The sequence below is a fragment of the Pongo pygmaeus genome, chromosome 21 (assembly GCF_028885625.2).
Source record: "Pongo pygmaeus isolate AG05252 chromosome 21, NHGRI_mPonPyg2-v2.0_pri, whole genome shotgun sequence".
NCBI classification, from domain to species: Eukaryota; Metazoa; Chordata; class Mammalia; order Primates; family Hominidae; genus Pongo; species Pongo pygmaeus.
The window spans coordinates 4667494-4694999 of record NC_072394.2 but is presented as its reverse complement, the minus strand read 5'-3'; the positions used below and the strand labels follow the sequence as shown (position 1 = coordinate 4694999).

The 27506-nt window shown below is 40.7% G+C and overlaps 1 long non-coding RNA gene across 1 annotated transcript in view; it reads left to right on the top strand.

Moving 5' to 3' along the window:
• Positions 1–27506, top strand: part of LOC134738909 (uncharacterized) — a 208977-nt gene that overhangs the window by 87564 nt on the left and 93907 nt on the right. The window contains exon 3 of the long non-coding RNA XR_010125181.1: positions 26907–27015. This is a non-coding gene — a long non-coding RNA (uncharacterized LOC134738909). The remainder of the gene's footprint in view (positions 1–26906; positions 27016–27506) is intronic.

Here is a 27506-nt window from a genome sequence, read left to right as displayed (position 1 = left end):
TGCCAGTGGGTATCAGTGTGAAATAATGGAAATATCTGTGTTCAGAAAATCAACAGAGCTTCCACCTAGAGACCTTCCCCTGGCAGAGAACCAGCAAGGTGCCCTTGGCACATCAAATTCACCTTTCCGCATCATATTTCCCTATCTGTAAAATGAGAACAATTATTCCTCCTCTCTCTGTTTATAGAGTTTTGTATAAAGTATCAGTGGGATAATACAGGGCTTCACAAACTTTAACACGCCCGGGAATCACTTGGGGATCTTTTAAAAATGCAGATCCCGATTCCAGGTCTGGGGTGGGGCCTGAGATTCTGCATTTCTTACAAACTCCTAGGGTAATGGACGCAAGTTGTCGGGAGGCCACTCTGGGTAGTGGGGGAGCTAATAAATAAAGGATAATTTGAACATTGTGAAGGACCAGCAAAGGTAACATTTAAATTCTTTTATGTATTTACCCTTCTAAAAAGCATATTTGCATCTCAAAAGGAATCTTCACGTCTTTACTTCAAATGAATGTCATTTTAGTCACTTCGGATAGCCACTAGACACAAAACGTGAAGTTAGGAAGAACTGATATCATTTCTGTAGTCACTGGAGCTACCTTCTTCTTTCTCTCCCGTTTCCTCCTCTTGCCCTTCCTCCTAGAGTGGGCTTTGAATTCAGGGGCAGATTCTTACTGAGCCTGTGGGAATGGGTGACCAAGGGTGTCGGGTCATTACTCAAACCAGTTGATGAACAAAGGAGGGATTGATTAAAAGCCACCGGTTTAGCAAGAGAAAGAGAACGTGTGTGCACCAAAAGACATGTACAAGAATGTTCATAACAGCCCTATTCATAAAGTCAAAATGTCTAATAACAGTAGACCAGAATAAATTGTAGTATATTCATAAAATGGAATATTACAGAATGATAAAAAAAGAACATCTTACTATAACATGCACCTCCATGTAAGAATTCTACAGGCAAAATAATGAGCAGAAAAAAAACAGAGTTGAGGGCATGTACTGCATGATTTCATTTATATGAAGTTCAAAAATAGGCAAAACTAGTCTGCAATGGTAGAAGTTAGAAGAGGGGTTGCCTCTGAAGAAGAAGAGTTGACCAAGAATGGGCACAAGGGAGACTTCCGGGTGCTACAAAGCCTTTTCATGTTGATCTGGGAGCTTACACCACCAATTCACTAGGCTGGACTCTTAAGATCTGTGCAATGTATTGTTTTGTGTTTTCATTTGTTTTGTTTTAGTTTTGCTTTTTTGAGACAGGGTCTCACTCTGTAGTCCAGGCTGGAGTACAGTGGCATGATCACAGCTCACTGCAGCCTCAAACTCCTGGGCTCAAGGGATCCTCCCACCTCAGCCTCCTGAGTAGCTGGGTCCACAGGCATGTGCATGTCCACCTAATTTGAAATTTTTTTGTAGAGACAGGGTCTCCCTACATTGCCCAGGTTTGCCTTGAACTCCTGGGCTCAAGCGATCCTCTCACCTTGGCCTTCCAAAGTGTTGGGATTATAGGCGTGAGCCACTGCACCCAGCCAATTTACTGTATTTTTGTTATACCTCAATAAAGAAAAAATTTAAAGCTACAAAAAAAACCTAGTTCTAATTTTACCCCCAAATTTCACACTTCTGGGCCCTTCTCTCTTTCTCTTCCACATCTTTCATAAAACGGAAGCCCATGTTGGCCCCATCAGTCAACTTCCCTGATTGGCTCCCTGCTGGCTTCCCAGGTACTTTTTCTAGATCACATAACAAAAATAGAACCTGCCTTCTCATCACTTCCTCCCCGTGTGACTTCACAGAAGGCTCCAGGCTGTGCTGTTCGCAGCTCACGAGCCCCTCTGAGCTCTAAGCCTGCTCTGTCTCGAGTGCTGTGTTCTCTGACCACTAATGCCTCTGCCTTCTCCATGGTCCATTTCCTCACACCCAGAGTCAGGTGTGCAGAGCTGTCTGTAGTTTGTAGTTTAATGCTTCTGTCCCATATTTGGGTCTCTCCAGGAAAGGTCTGAATGTCGTGAGGTATCATTGAACCGTTGTCACAATAATTCTGCCTAACAAGGCACCCCAAAAGTCAGTGTCTTCAAATAGCAGCCATTATTAGTTCTCAAGGTTACAGGTCAGTGTGTGACCCTTTTGCCCTGGGCCTTTCTCTGTTGTTCTCACCTGAGTTCATATGGGACTCATTGGTCAACCAGAGGAGTGCTGCTCCAGGATGGTCTTGCCCACATGTATGGTGGTCAGCTGGCTGTTTTGGGGGGGATGGCATGACTGGGGCACAAGTCTCTCAGGCTAGTTTGTCTGGGTATCATCACTTGGTGCTGGCTAAGGGTCTGAGAGAAAGAGGAGAGTGTTCAAGCCTATGGAGGCCAGGCTTGGAACTGGCAAACCATCCTTTCCACCACATTCTATGGCTAATTCAAGTCATAGAGCAGATTCATCTGGTGGGGAAACAGAGTCTATTTCTGGATTGGAAGAATCACAAAATCACATTGCAAAGAGTGTGCATACAAGGAGGAATGGGAAATCAGGACTATTTATTTTTCTATAATTAATCTACTACCTGTGGCAGGGGCGCCAAGACAATGGTGTTGAGAATCAGGTCTTTTCCCCTCCACAACCTGTCTATGTAGAAAGCAGCATTTATCCAGGCCTCCTAGGCTGCAGCCCCTGATACTGACCCTACAAACCAGTCAAATGTGTTCTCCAGTCGTCTTCCATGCTTTATTCCTTTGGGGCTCAGCAGGCTGTTTTCATCTTGCCTGGTGAAACAAATGTGTGGCAGTGTGGGAGAGCTCATAAGGAACAGTCTGAAATGTGGATTCTTGTTAAGTGTTATGTGACAGAGGAGAAAGAAGAGCGGGGCTAGACATAAATGTGGTCTTCCCTGGTGCTCTTCTGGGGAATTTGACCTAAAACACTCCTCCTGTGAGCAGAAACATTTAAGATAGGAGACAGCTGTAATGTTTAAATACCCTAGGTGATTTCTTTGTATAAGTAAGGTTGACTACCATTGTTATAGGGGAAGTTCTCAGATTTTGGCTTATGTCAGAATCACCTGGAAAGCTTGATAAAACAGATTACTGGGCTCCACCCTTAAAGTGTCAAATTCAACAGGGCTGGAATGGGACTGAGATTTTGCATTTCTCACAGTTTCCCAGAAGATGATTATGCTGCATGTCTAGAGCAATATTTCAAGAACCACTGCTTTAGGCCAGTGCTTTTCAAACTAATATGCACAACCACCACAGGAGGTCTTTTAAAATGTGGGGTCTGATTTAGCAGATTTAGGATGACTGAGAGTCTGCATTGCCAACAAGGGTCCAGGAAATGCTGATGCTCCTGGTGGGAAGACCCTACTCTGAGTACCAAGTTTCTAGATTTTGCTCCCCCCATCATTTTATTTTGCCTGTGTGGATTGGGTGTTTTAGCATTCTGCTGGCTAGGTCCTCAGGTGGGGGTTGATGGAGAGGAGCAATAATCCATTAGGATGTTTGACAGGCAGTAGTGAGCATCAGATGGCTTTTTTGGGACTAGAGGCAGAGCTGGGTAGGAGATTGCCTACTCTAAGTGCAAGAAGGACATTTTCTTGATTAAATGTAAACCTTAGCTGCCAAGAAGAAAAACGTAGCTGATGAAAGATGCACATATCAAAGTAAATGGACTTAAGAGTACTTCTCTGTAATAAAGATATTACTGTTTGGACTTGTTTGCAAAATAAAAATTTCTGGCCAGGAAGTAACACTAAGATATGAACAAAATTCCATAATTAAGTGGAATGAAGTCAGTCAAGAAAAAACAACATGAGCCATCTTCCTCAACTACAGTGGCCCAGCATTACACACTGATATTACAGTTGGTGCTAGCAATTCAACTTCCAAACTTTTATCAAGAGTAAAAATCATCCAGTGATGAAGAAATAATAAAGAAAGGTGTAAATACAGTGGCAAATGTTGCATTTTCAATCTTAAGAAGAATAATTTCCAAAATAAAATCAAGCACACTTTACCAGAATTAGACCTTATGCAATACAATTGCTAACCACCCTTTTTATTTTTATTTTTTACTTTTAGGAGACAGGGTCTTACTCTGTTGCCTAGGCTGGAGTGCAGTGGCGTGATCTCAGCTCACTTCAACCTCCACCTCCCATGCTTAAGTGATCCTCCTACCTCAGCCCCCCTGAGTAGCTGGGAATACAGGCATGTACCACCATGCCCAGCTAACTTTTTGTGTATTTTGTAGAGATAGGGTCTCGTCATGTTGCCCAGGCTGGTCTTGAACTCCTGAGCTCAAGTGATCTGCCTGCCTCGGCCTCCCAAAGAGCTGGGATTACAGGCGTGAGCCACCAGGCCTGGCCTTAACCACTCTTTTTAAACTCTTTGTACTTTCCTATTGTCCCTTCCAGCCCTGATGATGAAATATTTGATTAATGTTTTTATATGTTATGTCACATGAGTGGTGGCCACTTGCTGAAGCTTCCAGGAAGCCTTTTAGAAGTGGAGAGACCCAGCTGGCATGTACCTTTTACCTTTTGCACTTCTCATTCTTCTTCCTGCCTGGAACATGGCAGAGGTGAAGCAGCTATCTTATGGCCTTGAAGTGTTGAACCTGAGGGAAAAGGCCACTTACCAAGGTAGAAGGAGCCTGGGACAATGATGACGTTCTGGTTTTGCAGAATCAGCCCAGGGTAGCTGAACTCCATTCTTCTTGTGACAAAAAAATAAACCCTTATTTAGTTAGACCACCGTGGTCCAGTTTCTTTCTTTTTTTTTTTTTTTTTTTTGGCCTACAATAGTCCCAACTGTTATAACCACTTGCTTCTTAAAAGTAGCTCTGTTACTGGCTGTAGTTAGAGCAGTAATTCTGCAAGCGGCAGAATCATCCGGAGGGGTTGTTAAAATACAGGTTTCTGAGTCCCAACCTCAGAGATTCTGATTCAGTAAATCTGGGGAGGGGCCTGATAATTTGCATTTTTAACAAGTTCCCTGGTGATGCCCATGCTGCCTTCTGGGAACCACACTTTAAGAGCCCACTAATATAAATGTACAGGAAAGGAAAAAAAAAAAAAAAAAAAACCCAGTGTGTTGTGGTATCAATGTATCCCTTCCACAGGCAAGGGCTTGGAATGGGTGGTGATACTTCAATGTCCATTTCTTGAATCCCCTAATTCTGCGAACCTGTTTACACTTGCCCGAAGACATAAATATTATCTACCTTTAACTATTAGTTTCAAGAGATTCAAACTCTCCAAATGATTGGGTTAATATTTTCAAGGCAACCTAGGTATTCCATCACTGGGTAGGAACAATTAATTATTGAGTCAAATTGTTTCATGAACACTTATCTTTCCTTGAAGGTACTAGGGTTTTTCTTGGGATCCAGTACACATATGTAGTAAGTTTTAGGCATCTAAATGCCCAGGCAGAGGTTTGTTGCAGGGGCAGTGCCCTCATGGAGAATCTCTGCTAGGGCAGTGCAGAAGGAAAATGTGGGGTCAGAGCCCCCCCACAGAGTCCCTATGGGGGCTCCATCTAGTGGAGTTGTGACTTCCTTTTGCTGCCTCTGCCTGCCAGGACGACTCCTCTCCAAAGTTTGTTTGAGGGAAAAACTTTTTTCTTCTCTAATAGCAATGAGTTTGGAAGAAACTCAAGGTGACATTGTCTTACCATTCCTCTTTTAAAGACTCTCTTTCACATCGTCTACTAATAATTGCTAACTTTTCAAAGGAGCCAGGGGAGATTAATACTCTGCAAAAGTGGATTTATAGCCAGCCACCTCTGAGAACATGGCCTGAGTCACTCTCCCTGACTCATGCTCACTCCAGAATATTAATGATAAAACTCTTCTTTTTAAACACAGAAAATTTATGAGCAAACTTCAAGGTCCTCCTTCCAAGTTTAGCAATTAATCTTGAAGCCAGATAGGAAAAGCAAATGAAGGCTATTTGTAGAGCAGCACAAAGGGATGCCCCAAATTTGGTTTTTCAGGCTGTCTACAGGTTGTGACTCCATTGACCCTTTGTCCTTCATGCTTCCTGCATTCTCCCAATTTGGGATAAGGCAGAATCTTCCCCCAGTTATAAGGCCTAAGTGGTTTAAAATATAAGCTACTTTTGAGAATCCACAGAACAGAATGCTAAGTATTAAAATAATAATAATACATTTATTGGGCATATGTCCCTGTTTTAATGACTGAATCTTGAATTAAAAAAATTTTTTTCATTTTTAATTTTTAAAATTCTATTATATTTTATTTTAAGTTCCAGGATACATGTGCAGGGCATGCAGCTTTGTTGCTAATATGGTTTGGCTCTGTGTCCCAATCCAAATCTCATCTTGTAGCTCCCATAATTTCCATGTGTTGTGTGAGGGACCTGATGGGAGATGATCAAATCATGGGGGTGGGTCTTTCTTGTGCTGTTCTTGCAATTGTGAATGGGTCTCACAAGATCTGATGGTTTTAAAAACAGGAGTTTCCCTGCACAAGCTCTCTTTTTTGCCTGCTGCCATCCATGTAAGATGTAACTTGCTCCTACTTGCCTTCCATCGTGATTGCGAGGCCTCCCCACCATGTGGAAATGTAAGTCCAATAAACCTCTTTCCTTTATAAATTACCCAGTCTCAGGTATATCTTTATCAACAACATGAAAATGGACTAATACAATAAATTGGTACCAGGAGTGGGGTTCAGCTGAAAAGATACCTGAAAATGTGGAAGCAACTTTGGAACTGGGTAATAGGCAGAGGTTGGAACAGTTTGGAGAGCTCAGAAGAAGACAGGAAAATCTGGAAAAGTTTGAAATTTCCTAGAGACTTGTTGAATGGCTTTGCCCAAAATGCTAATAGCAATATGGACAATAAAGTCCAGGCTGAAATGGTCTCAGATGGAAATGAGGAATTTGTTGGAAACTGGAGCAAAGGTGAGTCTGGTTATGTTTTAGCAAAGAGACTGGTGTCATTTTGCCCCTGCCCTAGAGATTTATGGAACTTTGAGGTTGAGAGAGATGATTTAGGGTATCTGGCAGAAGAAATTTCTAAGCAGCAAAGCATTCAAGAGGTGATTGGGTGCTGTGAAAGGAATTCAGTTTTAAAAGGGAAACAGAGCATAAAAGTTTGGAAAAATTGCAGCCTGACAATGCATTGAAAAAGAAAATCCCATTTTCTGAGAAGAAATTCAATCCTGCTGCAGAAATTTGCATAAGTAATGAGGAGCCGAATGTTAATCCCCAAGACAATGGGGAAAATGTCTCCAGGGCATGTCAGAGGGCTTCATGGCAGCCCCTCCCATCACAAGCCCAGAGGCCTAGGAGGAAAAAGTGGTTTTGTGGGCCCGGCCCACGGTCCCCATGCTGTGTCCAGCGTAGGGACTTGGTGCCCTGCATTCTGGTTGCTCCAGCCATGGCTGAAAGGAGCCAATGTAGAAGTTGGGCTGTGGTTTCAGAGGGTGCAAGCCCCAAGCCTTGGGAGCTTCCATGTGGTATTGAGCCTCTGAGTGCACAGAAGTCAAGAACTGGGGTTTGGGAACCTCTGCCTGGATTTCAGAGGATGTATGGAAATGCCTGGATGCCCAGGGAGAAGTTTGCTGCAGGGGCAGTGCCCTCATGGAGAACCTCTGCTAGGGAAGTGCAGAAGGGAAATGTGGGGTCAGATCCCCAACATAGAGTCCTTATGGGGGCTCTGCCTAGTGAAGCTGTGAGAAAAGGGCCACCATCCTCCAGACCCTGGAACGGTAGATCCACAGACAGCTTGCACCGTGCACCTAGAAAAGTTGCAGACACTCAATGCCAGCCTGTGAAGGCAGCTGGGAGGGAGCCTGTATCCTGCAAAGCTAAAGGAGTGGAGCTGCCCAAGACCATGGAAGCCCACTTCTTGCATCAGCATGACCTGGATGTGAGACATGGAGTCAAAGGAGATCATTTGGAGCTTTAACATTGACTGCCCTGCTGGATTTTGAACTTGCATGGGGACTGTAGCCCCTTTGTTTTGACCAATTTCTTCCATTGGGAATGGCTGTATTTACCCAATGCCTGTACCCCCATTGTATCTAGGAAGTAACTAGCTTGCTTTTGGTTTTACAGGCTCATAGGCAGAAGGGACTTGCCTTGTGTCAGATGAGACTTTGGACTGTGGACTTTTGAGTTAATGCTGAAATGAGTTAAGACTTTGGGGGACTGTTGGGAAGGCATGACTGGTTTTGAAACATGAGAACATGAGATTTGGGAGGGGCCGGGGCAGAATGATATGGTTTGGCTCTGTGTCCCAACCCAAATCTTATCTTGTAGCTCCCATAATTCCCATGTGTTGTGGGAGGGACCCAGTGGGAGATGATTGAATTATGGGGGCGGGTCTTTCCCATGCTTTTCTTGTGATAGGGAATGGGTCTCATGAGATCTGATGGTTTTAAAAACAGGAGTTTCCCTGCACAAGCTCTCTTTTTCCCTGTTGCCATCCACGTAAGGTGTGACTTGCTCCTCCGTGCCTTCAACTATGATTGTGAGGCCTCCCCAGCCATGTGGAACTATAATTCCAATAAGCCTCTTTCTTTTATAAATTGCCCCGTCTTGGGTATGTCTTTATCATCAGCATGAAAACAGACTAATACAGTTACATGTGTAAATGTGTGCCATGGTGGTTTGCTGTGCTTATCAACCTATCACCTCTGTATTCAGCCTTGCATGCATTAGCTATTTATCCTGATGATCTCCCTCGTCCCAGCCCCCTGACAGGCCCCAGTGTGTGTTGTTCCCCTCCCTGTATTCATGTGCTCTCATTGTTCAGCTCCCACTTATAAGTGAGAACATGCGATATTTGGTTTTCTGTTCCTGTGTTAGTTTGCTGAGGATAATGGCTTCCAGTTGCACCCATGTCCCTGCAAAGGACATGATCTCATTTCTTTTTGTGGCTGCTTAGTATTCCATGATGTATATGTACCACATTTTCTTTATCTCATCTGTCATTGATGGGCATTTGGGTTGATTCCCTGTCTTTGCTATTGTGAATGGTGCTGCAGTAAACATACGTGGGCATGTATCTTTATAATAGAATGATTCATATTCCTTTGGATGTATACCCAGTAATGGGATTGCTGGGTCAAATGGTATTTCTGGTACTAGGTCTTTGAGGAATCACCATACTGTCTTCTACAATGGTTGAACTAATTTACATTCCCACCAACAGTGTAAAAGCATTTCTTTTTCTCTGCAACTTTGCCAGCATCTGTTGTTTCTTGACTTTTTAATAATTGCCATTCTGACTGGCATGAGATGTTATCTCATTGTGGTTTTGATTTGTATTTCTCTAACGATAAGTGATGTTGAACTTTTTTTCATATGTTTGTTGGCCACATAAATGCCTTCTTCAAAGAAGTGTCTGTTAATGTCCTTTGCCCACTTTTTAATGCAGTTGTTTGTGTTTTTCTTGTAAATTTGTTTAAATTCCTTGTAGATTCTGGATATTAGGTGTTTGTCAGGTGGATAGATTGCAAAATTTTTCTCCCATTCTGTAGGTTGTCTTGAACCCTGAATTTTTAAGAGGTCATTTAGTCCTTTAGTCTACTGACATTTAGTGGTGGCCTCAAAAATTTTCCCATTTTACAGATGGGTAACCTGGGCAAAGAGAGGGACATAACTTTCCCTGTATCATAGCTACTAGTGGTGATGGCCAGTACTAGAAACCCAGCAGAAGCTCTTAACCACATAATGTACAAACCAATCTGATCCAAACCAAAAGAAAACAAACAAATAGAAAACAACTTGACTCAGGGATAAACTAGTCACAAGGAATTTTTTGATTGGTATTGTTTTGTTTTCATTCTCAGACCTTTAAAGGATGTTAAGGAAGCATATTTAAATAAGAAGGAATTTTTTTTAGGTTTCAAACGAATTCAGGGACTTCCAGCTTTTAAGCTGCAACAGGAGATATATATAGGGTTCATAACAATTATAACATGTCCAATTGTTATAATTTTATACTATATAATTACATATACATTTATACAATATATAATACACAATAATAAATATGAGATACATATTATATTGATTATAATGTGTTATATAATATATATTTAGCATATATTATATAAAGTGTTTGGAACAGCTTTATCAAGATGTACTTCAAATATTATAAAATATATTAAGGTGTGTAAGTCAATACTGTTTAGTATAGTCACAGAGTTGTGCAACCATCACCACTAATTGCCGAACATTTTCATTACCCCCAAAAGAAACTCCATACCCACTAACAGTCATTTGCTATCTCCCTTCTCTCCCCTCCGATTGCCTGGCAACTACTAATCTACTTGCTGTCTCTATGACGTTGCCTATTCTGGATATTGCATATAAATGGAATCATAAAATATAAGGTCTTTTGTGATGGGCTTCTTTCACTTAGCATGATGTTTTCAAGGTTCATTCATGTTTTAGAATGTATAAGCCAGTACTTCATTCCTTTTTATGGCCAAATGATAATCCGTATGGAGTATACCACATTTTGTGTATCTATTAATCAGTTGATGGACATTGGGGTTGTTTCCACTTTTTGGTGATTGTTACCTAGATGTGGAATTGCTGAGTCAAACAGTAATTCTAAGGCTGAGGTGGGAGAATTGCTTGAACCTAGGAGGCGGAGATTGCAGTGGGCCGAGATTGCGCCACTGCACTCCAGCCTGGGAAACAGAGTGAGACCCTGTCTCAAATACACACACACACACACACACACACACACATACACACAAACAGTAACTCTATTTTTAACTTTTAAAGAACTGCCAGACTGTTACTTAGAAATGGCTACACCATTTTACAATACCATCAGCAATATATGACGGTTCCAATTCTCTACCCTCGCCAACGTTTGTTACTGTCTGTCTTTTATTTTTAATCATCCTAAGGGATACAAAGTGATATATCATTGCAATTTTAATTTATAATTGCATAGTGGCTAATGATGTTGAAGATATTTTCATGTGCTTATCAGCCATATGAATATCTTCTTTGGAAAAATGTTCATTCAGATCATTTCCCCGTTTGTTAATTGAGTTGTTTGTTATTTTCTTGTTGACTTTGAAGAGTTCTTCATATGGCAAGTGTTTTATCAGATATATGGCTTGCAAGTATTTTCTCCCATTCTGTGGTTTTCATTTTCACTTATTTCATGATGTTCTCTGACACACAAAAGTTTTTGATTTGTGCTTTTGGTGTCATACATATGAAACTATCACTTAATATAAGATCACGAATATTTATACCTAGGTTTTCTGCTAAGATTTTTATATTTTAGTTCTTACATTCAGATCTCTCCTACATTTTGAGTTAATTTTTGTGTATGATATGAGGTAGGGTCCAACTTTATTCTTTTGCATGAGGATATCCAGTCACCCCAGCACCAGACTGTTCTTTCCTCACTGAATTGTGTTGGCATCTTTGTCCAAAATCAATTGATTATAAACGTAAGGGTTTATTTCTAGGCTCTCAACTTTGTTCTATAGATCTATATAACTATCCTTATGCCAGTATAAAGTATTCAAGATGATTCCTGTAGCTACGTAGTAAGTTTTGAAATGAGGAAGTGTAAGTCTTCCAACTTTATTCCTCTTTTTCAGGACTATGTTTGCTATTCTGAGTTTACTACATTTCCATGTGAATTTGAGGATAAGTTTGTCAAATTCTGTAAGCAAGGCAGTTGAGATTTTGATAAGGCTTGGGTTTAATCTGTAAATTAATTTAGGGAGTGTTGCTATCTTAACAATATTGTCTTCCAATCCATGAACGTAAAATGACTTTCAATTTATTTAGATATTTTAAGAATTCTTTCAGTAAATTTTTTTTATAATCTTGCATTAGAGTTCTCCAGAGAAAGAGAACTAGAAGTATACATATATGTGTGTGTGTGTGTGTGTATATATATATATATTTATATATACACACCCCATATGTACCTATGAAAGAGAGAATAATCGATTATAAGGAATTCTCTCATGGAATTATGGAGGCTGAGAAGTTCCACGATTTTCAGTCAGCAAGCTGGAGAACCCAGGAGAACTGAAGTTTCAGTTTGAGTCCAAAAGCCAGAAAAGACGAGCTCAAGCAGTCAGGCAGGAATTTCCTTTTACTCAGCTTTTTTGTTCTGTTGAGGTCTTCAGCTGATGCGTTGAAACCAACACACATTAGAGAGAGCAATCTGCTTTACTCTGCCTACTGGTTCAAATGTTGATTTCCTCCAGAGACACTCTCACAAACATGCCTAGACATGCCTAGAGTAACGCTTGAACAAATGTCTGGGTAGCCCAAGTCCTAGTCCAGAGGACATAAAAAATAAATGACCATACACTTCTTTGCTTACATTTTTTCCTAAGTATTTTATTCTTTTTAATGTTATTATAAATAAAATGTCTTTCTTAATTCCATTTTTGGGTTGTTCATTGCTAGTGTACAAAAGGAGAACTGATTTTTGAATTTTGATATTTTATCCTGTAGTCTTGCTGAATTCACTTATTAGTTATAATAGCTTTTTGTGTGTATGCGTGGATTTTTTAGGATTTTCTATATGCAAGATCATGCCATCTGCAAATAGAGATGATTTTACTTCTTCCTTGCAAATCTGGATGTCATTTACTTATTTCCTTTTTTCTTACTTCTTTTTGCTTAATTGCCCTGGCTAGAAGCTCCAGTATAATGTTTAATAGAAATGGTAAGAGTGGCCCTCCTTTTCTTGTTCCTGGTTTAGTGGGGAATCTTTTCAATTTTGTGTAGTATGATGTTAGCTGTGAATTTTGTGTATTGACTTTTATTAGTTAAGAAAATTTCCTTCTTTACTATTTGTTATCATGAAAAGGTACTGAATTTTGTCAAATGTTTATCATGTGTTTATGGGGATGATCATGTTTATGGAGTAATTTTCGAAATGGGAAATAAATGAAATGGACGGATAGAAAAGGGTGTTCTCAACCCAAATGCCCATCAATCAACGAGCGGATAAAAAACTGGTATAGGCTGGGCACCATGGTTCATGCCTGTAATCCCAGCACTTTGGGAGGCCGAGGCGGGTGGATCACCTGAAGGTTAGGAGTTCAAGATCAGCCTGGCCAACATGGTGAAACCCCATCTCTGTTTAAAATATAAAAAATTAGCCAGGTGTGGTGGCAGGTGCCTGTAATCCCAGCTACTCGGGAGACTGAGAAAGAAGAATTGCTTGAACCCAGGAGGCGGAGGTTGCAGTGAGCTGAGATCTCACCATTGCACTCCATCCTGGGCAACAAGAGTGAAATTTCATCCCAAAAAAACAAAAAACAAACAAACAAACAAACAAACAAAAAAAACCCCCAAAAAACCAGGCTGGGCTTGGTGGCTCACGCCTGTAATCTCAGCACTTTGGGAGGCTGAGGCGGGCAGATCACCTGAAGATGAGGAGTTCAAGACCAGCCTGGCCAACATGGTGAAACCTCGTCTTTACTAAAAATACAAAAATTAGCCGGATGTGGTGGCAGGCACCTGTAATCCCAGCTACTCGGGAGGCTGAGGCAGGAGAATCACTTGAACCCGGTGGGTGGAGGTTGCAGTGAGCTGAGATCACACCATTGCACTCCAGCCTGGGGAACAAGAGAGAAACTTCGTCTCAAAAAACAAAACAAAACAAAAAATCCCAGTATATATATATATATATATATATATATATATATATATATATATATATAAATAAAATACCCAGTATATATATATATATAATACCCAGTATATATATATATATATAATACCCAGTATATATATATATATAAAATGGAATACTACTCAGCCATAAAAAGGAATGAATTAATGGCATTTGCAGCAACCTGGATGACACTGGAGACTATTATTCTAAGTGAAGTAACTCAGGAATAGAAAACCAAACATTGCTATGTTCTCACTGAGATGTGGGAGCTAAACTACGAGGATGCAAAGGCATAAGAATGATACAATGGGCCAGGTACAGTGGCTTATGTCTGTAATCCCAGCATTTTGGGAGGCTGAGGCAGGTAGATCAGCTAAGGTCAGGAGTTCAAGACCAGCCTGGCCAACATGGTAAAAACCCTGTCTCTACTGAAAATACAAAAATTAACCCAGAGTGGTGGCACATGCCTGTAGTCCCAGCTACTCAGGAGGCTGAGGCAGGAGAATCATTTGAACCTGGGAGGCAGAGGTTGCAGTGAGCTGAGATTGCATCACTGCACTCCAGCGTGGGTGACAGAGTGAGACTCTGTCTCAAAGCAAACAAACAAAAAATCAAAGTAAAGAATGATACAATGGACTTTGGAGACTTTAGCAGAAGGGTGGGAGGGGGATGAGGGATAAAAGGCTACAAATAGGGTACAGTGTATACCCTATTTGTATAGGTGTCAGGTGATGGGTGCGCCAGGAGCTCACAAATAACCACTAAAGAACTTACTCATGTAACCAAATACCACCTGTACCCCAATAACCTATGGGAAAAAAATGTAAAAAAAAAAAAAGAAAGGAAGGAAGAAAAGAGTGTTCTTAGGGAGCCCATCTGATCAAGAATTTGTCTGAGGCCAGGTGCGATGGCTCACGCCTGTAATCCCAACACTTTGGGAGGCCAAGGCAGGTAGGTCACGAGGTCAGGAGTTCGAGACCATCTTGGCCAACATGGTGAGACCCATCTCTACTAAAATACAAAAATTAGCTGGGTGTAGTGGTGTGTGCCTGTAATCCCAGCTATTTGGGAGGCTGAGGCAGGGGAATCGCTTGAACCCAGGAGGCGGAGGTTGCAGTGAGCTGAGATCATGCCACTGCACTCCAGCCTGGCGACAGAGCGAAATTCCATCTCAAAAAAAAAAAAAAAAGAATTTGTCTGATTATGTGATTTGATCAAAAATATGTTAATAGATGACAGGATATTAAAATATCTTTCTTCTAAGCCTCAAGTCCATAGGCTGGGTGAGAACTATTTTGTTTTATTTTATTTTTGTAATAAAATTTTGGTTAACCAATGTTTCTCAATGCCAAACAAAAGTAACTGCATTAATCTGTTTATTAAATAGCTTCAAAATTTTGGATAACATCTCACCTTGTTTTATGGTTTTCAAGTTTTTCTTCAAAGCAAAATAAGGCAGGCTTTATAAATTCCTGGGCTGTTTTCTTTGACCACATCAGAGTCTGGTTTCTAAGTTCCTAATGGTTTCAATCAAGGTCTCATTCTCCTTAAATTGTCGTTTCTCTGTTAAGAGGGTTGTAATTTCCTCCACATTTATTTGAAATTGAATGGTCAATTAAAATACACACTAACCCTTAAATCGATTGGACTTCTAAGAGATTTTTCAAAAGGTATTTAGGGGGATATTAAAATAAATGATGCTTGAATGTTTAAAAGCCCCACAGTTCTATTAAGGCCCACTCTAATTTAGGCAAAACCCATGCAATATGCAAAGAGCTATAAAGAATGGAGCAGAGCAGTGAGGGGATCTGTGTTCTTCACTGAAAGGAAGGGATGGGCAGAAATAGCAAAGGCAGAGAGGTGGAGATTAATGGAGACAAAGAGAAGGATGGTGGCTTCCAATCTCACACCTTAGCATCTTCTTAGAATAGGATATATATATAACACCCACGAAGAGAAGCTTGACACCAGGCCCTGGGGAAACAGCCATATAACAAGGTACCCTGTACCCCAAAATGACAGAGAACTGTCAGAGCCACCTTCTTTCCAGGGACTACACAAATCTGAACAATGATCATGCAAGTTGACCAAATAACAGTGACATCAAATTCTATGCTGTGTACAACTTCCTGGGCCATTTTGGGAGCTGAGGGGTGGGCAGCAACAAATCATACTCACTGAGATTGAATCTTCCTCCACCTAAGTAAAACAAGGAGTTGGAGTCAGCTACAATTTGACTTTTTTTCTTTTGAAGAATAAATCATGGTGCCATATTTTTAATCATGAAACTTTTTTGGAAGCAGAAGGAAGCTGACAACTTAAGTTAAAAATCTTCCTTCCCTTTGATCACTGCATTCCCTTACTCTTAGTAAAGAGTCAAAACCAAGCAGACATGAATAAGTCATATACTTTGTGGTTAGAATAAAAACAGATGATGGAGGCAGGTCCACAGTGATAGAAATTCTCTCACTTACATTTAACAGGAACCTTCTGGATTGCATGCTTTAAGAATAGAGGCATCGTGGAAAGACAGAGCGCAGAACCCAGGGGCCGATGAGAAGGCACTCTACCTTGTCAGAGGGGTGTAGGGTAGGGCTAAGAGAACAGCTGTGTTCAATCCTAGCATCACAGCTTACCACCTGTGTGATCTTAGGATGCTATTTATCCTCTCTGTACTTCAATCCCATCATTTGTAAATGGTGATAGTAACAGAATATCTCATAATGTTTTGGAGATGATCAAATGAGGTAAGATATTCATAGCACTTAGAACAGTGTCTTGCCCAGAATTAGTACTTGAACATTAATATCATCATCATCATCATCATCATCATCATCATCATCACTTGTGTCTATGTCAGGTGACCATGGTTCTCATTCTGATTTTAGCACTTCCTTTTGCACAACAAAAAGGACTAGATCACTAGGATAAGATCAGCTATTTCCAAACATGTTTTTAGCAGCAGAAATCATTTTCTTCTACTGCTAAAACACAAACTCCGAGAGAAGCTAAGCATATATGTACACATTGATTTTTAAAATTCTAGTTCCATAAATCACCAAACAAAATAAACTTGTGAGCTCACATAACAAAATAGTCCAGGGGAGATCAGCTTCAAGAACAGTTGAATATCAGGTTGAAAGCCGTTAGGATCAACTTTTTTTTCTGTCTCTTCTCAGATCTACTTCCTCTCTTTCCACTCCATTCCTAGGATTCTCTGCCACTTTTCCTATGGTTGCTAGCAGCTCTCAAAGTACTATACTTCTAAATTCCAATCTAGTGAAAAAGGGAGAACATTGTTTTCCCAGAACTCCCTGGGAATGTCCTGATACTCACTTTGATTGACCTGACGTGGACTACATGTCCAGCCCTACACCAATCACAATGGCAAGAAGAATGTGTTGCACTGATGGGCACCTTGGGTCAGTTCCACCCCTGAGGCTGGGAAGAAATCCTCCCTCTGATGCCAGAGAGAGAGAATACTGTGTCTCTAGAAGGCTTGCTTTCACCGTACTTCCTTGGAATCCCTTCTCAAAACCTGAGTGTTCCTAGTTTGAAACCCACTGAACAAGGGGATTGCTAACATTTGGCAAGTTTCCAAGATTGCATATCCTCTCAAGGCAATTACTGTGGAAGAGGTCAGGGACCTGAGCAGCCCCCTGAGGGAGGTTACTTTGAGTCATTCTCAAATCATAGCATGCAGACATCCACCCACTCTACTGTCTTGTGAGGCATGGCCTTGGCTCTGTGCACCCACAGCAGTGCCAACTCTCATAGACGTGTATCCAGTGGTGGGTAGGAGAGTCCTTTGGGTTGAATTGTACATTATATTATGTGTAATGCACCTCCTGTTCCCATTATGTATTGCAGTGGAACCAACATCTTCAAAACACAGTAGCTTAAATCAATAACAATTTATTAGTATCTCTCACAGTTCTGGGGTCCACTAGGCTCCTCTGGGCATTTCTGGCTTTGGGCTCTCTGTGATTACAGTTGAGCAGTAGCTAGGGCTTGTGCCATCTTGAAGGTTTTGTCACTCCCATGTATGATGCCTGAATAGCTAAGGCTTGTTGGTCATCTCTCTCTCTCTTAGTGGCCTCTCCACCTAGTATGTCCAGCAGGGCAGCCTCAGGACAGTAAAATTTCTTACAGGGAGGCTGAATATACAAAGAGTATGTGTTCCAGGAGAACAAGGAAAACGCTACATGATTTTTTTCAGACCCAGCCTTGGAAATTATAGTGTCACTTCTGCTGCACTTTGTTATTGATCAAGGCAGTAACAAAGCCCACCCAGGTTCAAGAGGTGGGAACATAGACCCTACTCTCAGGGGGAGAAGTATCAAAGAACGTGCAGTGCTCTTAAAACCATCCTACTTCTAGGCCATGTGCAATGGCTCATGCCTGTAATCCCAGAACTTTGGGAGGTCGAAGCAAGTGGATCATGAGGTCAAGAGATCGAGACCATCCTGGCCAACATGGTGAAACCCCATCTCTACTAAAAATACAAAAATTAGCTGGATGTTGTGGCACAAGCCTGTAGTCCCAGCTACTCGGGAGGCTAAGGCAGGAGAATCACTTGAACCCGGGAGGCGGAAGTTGCAGTGAGCTGAGATCGCACCACTGCACTCCAGCCTGGTGACAGAGTGAGTCTCTGTCTTCAAAAATGAAACAAAACAAAAAAAACAAATAAAAATAAACCACACACAAAAAAACCCATCCTACCTCTTGAGGATGGCTTTGGGTCAACCTACTAAACAATGTGTACCTTCCAGGCCTCTGACAAACCATGTCACACTTCTCCATTTGAAACCACATTTTAGAGATTATCCTTGTCCATGCTGTTCTGATTCTGTCCTGCTCTTGATGGAAATAAGTTATTCAAGAGGAAATAAGTTATTCAAGAGGCAAGATTTTCAGGGCATAGCAAGAAAAGTGGTTTCTTAAACAATTGTGTGCTGGAAAAGAAGCTTAGACGTTATGCGCAAAAGCAATAGCCTCCATCTGGGCACATTGACCAATATTAGGAAGAGCAGTAATCCTTTTTAACACTTGTGAAAATATTACAACACCTCACCCTGGTGCAGCTTAGGCTTTTACTAAGAAATACCACTAGAATCGAGAAAGACATTATCTTTATCATGTGCTTATTAAAAGCAGTGAGGCACCTCGAAGGAGCTGTGATACAACCTGAGGTTACTACCTGGAGTTTGAGCATCTTCAGGAGAAAGATGGTGCTGTTTTCAAGGTGAGCTCCAGCATTAACTGCGAACCTTAGCCTGGCTTTATATACAAGGTAAAGGGGGAAATACACAAACATCTGAGTGCACAAAAGCTCAATGCTCTGCTGTTTATGGCTACCCCATCCTTACAGTGATTATTAAGCCTGTGAGTAAAATCAGAAGGCAGGGAGAAAGCAAAATGAGAATGTTTCTACATGGCGTTCCAGAAGAAGTGGATTATGGAATCTCGATTCTCACATATTTTCAAGAGTGTTTAAGAAAGCATGGCATGGGTATAAGTGTGAAGGTATTGTCAAAACATGCAAATTATGCCTTCATTTTAATTTCTGGCACCAATTCCAGGCCTAATCCCTTTCATTAGACCTTAAATGCTTTCAAAGTAGTGGAAGGATGAAATTCAGCATTTTGGAATTGGCTCGGGACTAGGAGCTAAGTTTTGCTGAACAAAGAACACGCTGACTATAAAGTCAGTGAAGATGGCCTTCAGCCTTCTACTCCTTAGTGTGCTAACATTTGTGCCTGAAAAATCTATTCTCTTCCTAGTGACTGGCAGATGTCCAGATGGGCTGGACAGTTTTCTTCAGGGCTAAAGTGTTACTTTCATACACTAGGAAGCATATAGACTTCAGCATGAGAAGATGTGAGCTTTAGAATAAGGAAACAATGGTACATAATGGCAGAAATTTTGCCAAGAGGCTGCTGGAGGTAGCATCAAGCAATTGGATCAAATGACTGGCCTGTGGGCTGTCACAGGCAGTAGAACAGCTTCAAAGCTCATTACTGCCTCAGCTTTCTGAGGCTCACATGGTGTAAAGGAACTGAAGGTGTGGAGGAGTTCGTATAAATAGACCAGCTTGGAAAGGGGGGATTCAAACTTGTAACTTCAGATAAGCCTTTGGGACCAGCAAGGTACTGACGTTTGTGGGCATGTACCCAGCTGTTTCCTGTGTGATGGGTTTATCCCCAACAAATACACCAGCTGGTGAAGTTTTATTTCCTTGTTGACTTTTTGCTGCTATCTAGAGAGTCCTGGTAACTGTAAACAAAGCTTTAGAACACTAATAAAGTGTCAGGCGCCAATGCAGTGGACTCTGAGCAGGTACTAAAATCCAGGAGCCTGTGGATAGGCACATGGCATGGGGGGGCCCCAGCCACACAGGATGATGGGGAGTAGGAGGAGGCCAGGAGCAGGAAGGTGGGATGAGAAAAGGGATCTGATTGCTGAAGTCCTTCGTTCATTGCCCAAGGCCCAGGCACTTGTAGTAGATGCTGGTGGATGAGCAGGGGCTCTAGCCTCCAGCTGCTGTATTGACGGCTAAAAGCTAACAGAGGTCCTCTTCCCTAAGTATCACCCTAAGTTAATGCCCAGAAAGTTACACTCTCTAAATGGTTTTATCAGGAGAAGTCTATGGCAATGACTGGCTGATACAGAAGTACAAAAGGCGAACCACCTTGTCTTAATGATGAGGACCATCATGTCAGTGTTGTAATTTATGCTCCAGATCCTCTCTCATATCAGGCCAGGTTTAGATTTTTCCTGAACATGCATCTTTGCTTGGCTTCTTACCCCAGTTGTCCTGTCTGCTTTTCTTCTTTTAGATGCTTCTTTTGAGAGTCTTTCCTCAAGAGGACTGAAGCCATGTGTGCCTGATTTTCCCTGTCTTGGGTTCTGCTTCTGGGGAACCCAACCTAAGACAGCATTGAGAGTTTTAGGCCCCATTGCCATGGTTCAGTCTGGCGGGATGAAGGCAGGGCATTGAAGCAGAAAGTCCCTAGAGATGTGTATTTCGGGCAAATTCTCCATGTGTCTCTGTGAAAAATGGCAGATAGAAGTTGGAGACATACTTTGAGGAGCAGGTGTCAGCTCCTGGGGAAAATGAGTTGGCAGAGGATGGGTGTCAGGGGCTCAACTAGGAAAGTACTAGAGCACTCAGTAAGAGAACCAAGGATAAATCCAGTGCTAGAGACTGGGGTCAGCAAAACCAGGTTAGGGAATGCTATGACTTGTAGGATACATGCAGAGTCAGGCTCATGTCTGACTCACTAAATCCTTGGTTGGTTTGTGGCAAGGGCTGGCCACATAAATCTGGGCAAGTTAATCTTCAGATCTAAACTTCCATTTCTTCATCTGTAAAGTGGCATATAGCATGCATTCAATACCTAGTAAATATTTTATTATATAAATATTATTCTAAGCCACAGTGGTTAATGAAACTTTTTGCCTGATAAAAGGTACACCTGGCTTTCTAGACAAGGCCCACCTATAAATCCAGACTTGGAAAGCAAAGAAATGCAAAGCTATAAGATACAAAGTAGAGGCTGAAATAATGGCTCAACCAACTGGAAAGCCCATGATGTTGCTTGTATGGTCACCTGTGGTCTTGCATCTTAAAGGCCAGAATCCCAGAGTTGCCTTCTTGTATATTCAGAGCCAGTCTTAAGAGAAGTAAGCAACTGCATTGAGAGAGAGAGAGAGGCCAGGAATCCTCCAGATTTGGAATTGGGCCATTATTAATCTGGAATTGGACCCAAGTGGGTATGCTCCGGACAGAAAGTTGGCCAGTCAATAATAATTGACCTGAAGTCTGAAGTTGCAGCAGTGTTTTTCTAGCTTGGCAGACACTACATTCACAATGCCAGGTTCCTAGTGCCCAAATCAAACTGGAATTTCCCAATGATAAAAGCAGCAGGAATCCTTAACCACTTAAATATTCTTTCCCTAGAACTACTTTTTTTTTTTTTTTTGCATTATCACACTTTTACTTGTACAGTATATATACTTAGGTAAATGACCAAAATAGCCTTACAAATAGTGGGATTATGGGTGATTTTCATTTACTTCAAATTTTTTTAAATAGAGAACATACTTTTATGGAATAATCCTGTTTGTTTGTTGTTTTTAAGTTCAGGGCTACTTGTGTAGGTTTGTTATATGGGTAAACTTGTGTCACAGAAGTTTGTTGTATAGATTACTTCATCACCCAGGTATTAAACCTAGTACCCATTAGTTATTTTTCCTGATCCTCTCCCTTCTCCCACCCTCCACCTTCCAATAGGCCCCAGTGTCTGTTATTTCCCTTTTTGTGTCCGTGTGTTCTCATTATTTAGCTCCCACTTATGAGAACATGCTGTATTTGGTTTTCTGTAGAACCACTTTCTACTCTCTTTTTACTCCTAGTACAGAGCTGTATGGTCCTCATCTTAGGAAAGTGTTCCCAGAAGCAGACCTTGAGATGAGAAATCACATGCAACTCAATTTATTGAGGAAAATTTTCAAGGTAGAACTGGGTGTAAAAAGCAGGAAAGAGAAGAGAAGAAGCCAAGCAGAGATTCAGCCTCAGCCTGATCCCACGGGGGAGCTTCAGAGTGAAAATTATACCTTAGATTTGTCCGAACTCTAAGGCAAAGGAGCTGGGCTTCCATTTACCCACACCAGTCAGTCATTGAATAAGGGCCATGATTGAGGGCATAAAATCCCAGGAACTTCTGTTTCACAGTAGCCACCCCAGTGGCCTAAGGGTGGTTCTCCATAGAGAATCACAGAGATGGATAATTAGAAACATAATTTATATGTAGGAGGTAAGAAAAGGCACACTGAAAAAGTAAAAGAAATTCAAGGTAACCTGAGTGGAACGTTGACAGATATGCTGCCACACTAAGGTTTCTCTTAAGGACATAGAAAAGGCTAATCATTTCTGCAGATATGCAGTTTATTCTACATGTGTTAATGTTATAAAATGGAGAGGGCATAGGATTAGTATTTAGAAAGTGTGAGTTTTAGTCCTGGCTTGAATTCATACAAACTTTGTGATCTTGCATGAATCACTCAACTTGCCTAGGCCCCAGTTTCTATATCTATAAAGTGGGTTTATTATTTTCCAGCTTTTTAACACAAATTGGTGTTTTCTGCTGACTCCACTGGCTTCTGATATGTGTTTTAAAATCTCAGACAAGATAGTAGATTTTTCAATTTTGTTTTGTAATTTTGTCAGCATTTTTCTTTTATATTTCAAGGCATAATCTTAGCCATTCAAATACAGTACTGGTTTTTTTTTTTTTTGCTTTTTTTTGAGACGGTCTCACTCAGTCACCCAGGCTGGAGTGCAGGGGCGCGATCTCGGCTCACTGCAGGCTCCGCCTCCCGGGTTCACACCATTCTCCTGCCTCAGCCTCCCGAGTAGCTGGGATTACAGGTGCCCGCCACTACACCAGGCTACTTTTTTGTATTTTTAGTAGAGACGGGGTTTCACCATGTTAGCCAGGATGGTCTTGATCTCCTGACCTCGTGATCTGTCCTTCTTGGCCTCCCAAAGTGCTGGGATTACAGGCATGAGCCACCGCGCCCGGCCAGGACTGTTCTTTTTATCACTACATAATGTCTCTTTTTATGTTTTTTGGCCTAGATCCAATGCCATTTGACATTAACATTGCCATATCAGCTTTCTTTTGGTTAGTGATTGCGTTACTTGTTTTTTTCCATTTCTTTATTTTCAACCTTTGTGGACCATTATGTTTTAAATGTGTTTATTATAAGCTACATATGGTTGGATTTTTAAATACCTACCCTGATAATCTTGCTCTTATAAGTAAGTTGATTCCTTTACATTTATTTTGATTACTGCTGTATTTGGACTTAGTTATTATATATTTTATGTTTACCATCCTCTTTTTTTTTGCTTATTTTACCTCTTTTCTTTCTTCCTGTTTGATTGATAGTTTTAATATTTTAACATTTTTAAGTAAAAAAAATTCCAAACAGAATTTCAGTGATTTAGTATCTCTGCTGTTCTCCCAAATAACCCAAGAACTAAATATGCTTTTATTACACACATAATATCTTTCCCATCTATGTCTTTCTTGGTGTTATTTGAATTTTGTCTCATGATGTGAAAAATACCATTCTTTTTAAGAGTCAATAGTTAATTAAATTTATCATCATATTTTATGAAATTCTGTACTGTTTTTTCTGCATTCCACTCCATTCTTCTATATCTCTTAGGGTGTTTTATTCTGCCTGAAATACATTCTTCAGCAGATATTTTAGTGAAGACTAGTGGGTAATAGTCTCTTTTATTATTTCCACTTCATCTGGAGTGAACTCAGTTCTATTAGTTTATTTTGTTGCTGTCTTTCTTAGCATTACTTCCTTATGTGTTTTGGAATTTCATTATTGAATGGAGGTCTCTCTCTCTCTCTTTCTCTCTCTCTCTCACTCTCTCTGTCTCTTTCTCTCTCCCCCATTTTATGTCTCACAGTCTTGCAGATTTATATTTAATTTCTTCTTCCACCATTTCTCAATAACATTTAGTCAAAAACCAGGTCTTATATTGGTAGCTCAAGGCTCCCAAACTGCATTGAAATTGAGGTTTTCGCACATTCAGCTACCAAGTCAGCAGTTAAGCCTAAGTTCAGGATAAAAGACTTTATTTTCTACGGCTTCCCTGCTATCCAGTTTTATAGTTCAGACAGTGGTTTTAAGAGCTTATTTCAACCCCCTTTAATGCATGAGAGAACCTCAAACTTGTTACTAGTTCCAAGCAATGAGTTTGAAGAGTGAATCTCTTACTTCCCATGGGATACTTTTAGTTTTGCTACCCCACAGGGCCCCAGATGTCTCCATTTGCTTCTGGATGTGGAATCAAGTGAATCTGCAAACTCAATCCCAGTCTGAGTTCACTTACATTTCTGGGTCTCAGAACTGTTGATCTCTATTTCAAGCTGGTTATGTTGTCTTAAATTCTTTGCAGGTGTCATATTTTGTATCAGTCAGATACTGCTGAATTAAAAAAAAACTCCTAAAAATGGAGTAGTACAGCAGTTACTCCTAAAAATGGAGTTAGTACAGCAGTTGTTAATTCTCACTAATTTTTCTGAGGTTTGGTAATGTGGGCTGGGCTCAGCTGGGCAACTGTGCTTTAGTCTGCAGGAAGTGAACTGGGGGAATAGAAACTGTGGCTTCTTTATCTCCCTGCTATCCGGTCTTCTGTTAGTATCCCTGATAGCTCAGCCTGATTATGGTCAAAGGACTAGGGTGACATTGATACATACATAAATGCCAGTCTCCTGGGCACAGAGTTGAGTAGAGAAGGTGACAGAAGGCAACAGAGAATATCCAGCACATGACCCAAGGGGAGTCATGGGCAGTTGGAAAATCACTGGGAGACAAAGGCCACATGAAAACATGAAATGAAGAGGACTCACAAGTTGAAAAAAGATATGATCACCCAAGACATATTTTGGAAACTTACTTTCTTGGGCTTTTGGAAATTGGCAACTCTTGGCTCAGATGGAGGATACTGAGGCAGAGGGGACCACGTTTCTTCAAGTGGGAAAATCCTGTCACCTTTGGAAGCTTGTCTTGCACTCAAAGAAATATAGCACCCCATGGACTTTTATGACTTAGATCTCATTAATCTAGGGTTTTATACGAAAAATAATAAAAAAGGAACAAATTTTTCCATTCAGTGGATGCTGCAGTGACAGTCAGAAAATCTATTGAGTTCCAGCTCTGCTGCTGTCAAGCCATGTGACCTTGGACAATTCACAGGGCTTCCTTAGCCTCCAGTTTCCTGCTGCAGAAAGTGAGGAGATTGAATCAAATGCCTTCAAATCTCTAAACACTCAGATAGCTACAGCTTATAGGTGGGATAAATGGCTTGCATTTAAACATTTTTATTCAAAAACATTTAACAGTAACTGCCTATGTTCTGGTTTCCTTGCTGAATCACTTGAACTAACGGGAATCTTAAAAAATAACTTTGTATTTTCCATCTTCTCTCTTAAGTCCATTATTTTCTTCTATGCCCCCAAGCAAAGAAAAGCCATCTCTGACAGCTGCTCAAGGCAAACCATGGTTTGATAATGGTAAAAGGAGAAGCTATCAGCCTGCAAATTTAGATTTCCAGCATGTGTACTGATTTCCTGGCCTCACAGACATCTCAGTAATTATCTAGAATTATGCATAATTTACCTACTTTCATTTTCTAAGAAATTGTCAGTTTTAAGGTCAGAGTTTGACAATTTATTGGTTTGTCCTGTAGAAATAAATTGGGGGCATTTGGAGCTAGAGTCTTTAATGTGTGCAGTTGGGGCCATAGATGTGAAGCTGCCTCCTATTTATAACTGGGTAAGCTTAATCGTTGCTTTTCAATCTAAATAGAAAGGCTCTGTTTACTGCTGCTTTTAATTGTAGCAAGCTGGTGAAAAGGCATGCAGGGCCTCTTCAGTAAAGGCAACTCAATAAAAGCATTTTGCAGTAAATTATAATTGCCATCATGAAAACCATGCACAGCATTCAAATATAAAGCAAGAAACAGCTTAGATTCTCTCTTCAGTGGCAGAATCTTTGATGAACCCAGTGCACGGCTTTTAAATGTTCTTAATTCATTTTTTTCTCATTTTCTTAGAATATTAGGGCTGATAAGGGCATGTGGTTCTCCTTATTATTCAGATTTAATTTTAAGGATGAAAATCTGAGTTCCTTGTTCAGGTCTGAGACAGGTTTATGTCCAAAATCATAAAAACAAAAGATTATCTGGGAAATCAGAATGTCAACCCCCTTTCTGTATGTTCCTGTTTGAAAGAGAACTATGAGGCACACTGAACCTTTATTTAGAGAGTTCCCTCTTTGATAAAGATCTTCTCAAAAGTTTTCTGCCAAATGTGCCATTTTATCCTCAAATCTCTGGAAGTTGGGTAGCATAGCATAAGGATCCAATTCTGATCTGGAACAAAATCACAAACCCAAGTGTTTGAAAGAAAGTTCCAGAAAAAGAAGCTTCGTGTGGGAAGGTAGGTATGAATGGAGGATTATACTCTCCAAACATGACCACAGCAGTAAATGCAGTCCCACATTCTCTTCCAGACCTTGACACTCTCCATCAAAAGGAAGAGTCTATTTCCCCATCTCTTGAACTTTGACAGTCTTTATAAATGCCTCAAATGAGTAGAATGCAACCAAAGGAATTTTTAGTGACTTTTGAAGTTAGGTCATAAAAAGCACTACAATTCCACTTTTTCTCTTTCAGGATGCTCACCCTTGGAGACCAGCAACAATGTATGCAGAAACCCAGGCCATGTGGAAAGGCCCCACGTACGTGTACAACTGAGGTCCCAGCTGACAGCTGGCATTGACATGTGAGCGAGACTCTGAACGTTCCAGCTGATGACGAGTACAGTTTGAGCGAGCTATCCCTGTTGGGCCTGTCAAAACTGCAGATTTCATGAAGCAAATAAGAGTTGACTTAAGCCAGTAAGTTTTGACATACTATGTTGCACAGCCATAGTAGCTGGAAGAGTGTGAAACAAATACTATTCTCTTGTGTCTCATTTCTCTATAAAGTATATCTTCCCCCTTCCTTGCATAGGGATTCTTTCTCCTTTTCTCTCAGACAATTCTGCTATTATCCCTGCTAGAGATGCTATTACTACTTCAAATACTATTGTTTTTATATCTGTTGCTACTACTGAAAATAAGATAATTTTATAACTAATTTTGAGTATGCATCTACTGTATAGATTTACATCCTTAACATGTATTAAATCACGTAATTCTTATATCAAAAGCAAGGAATTTTATCACCCCAAGATTCATATGTTGAAGTTCTCACCTTTAGTATTCGCAATGT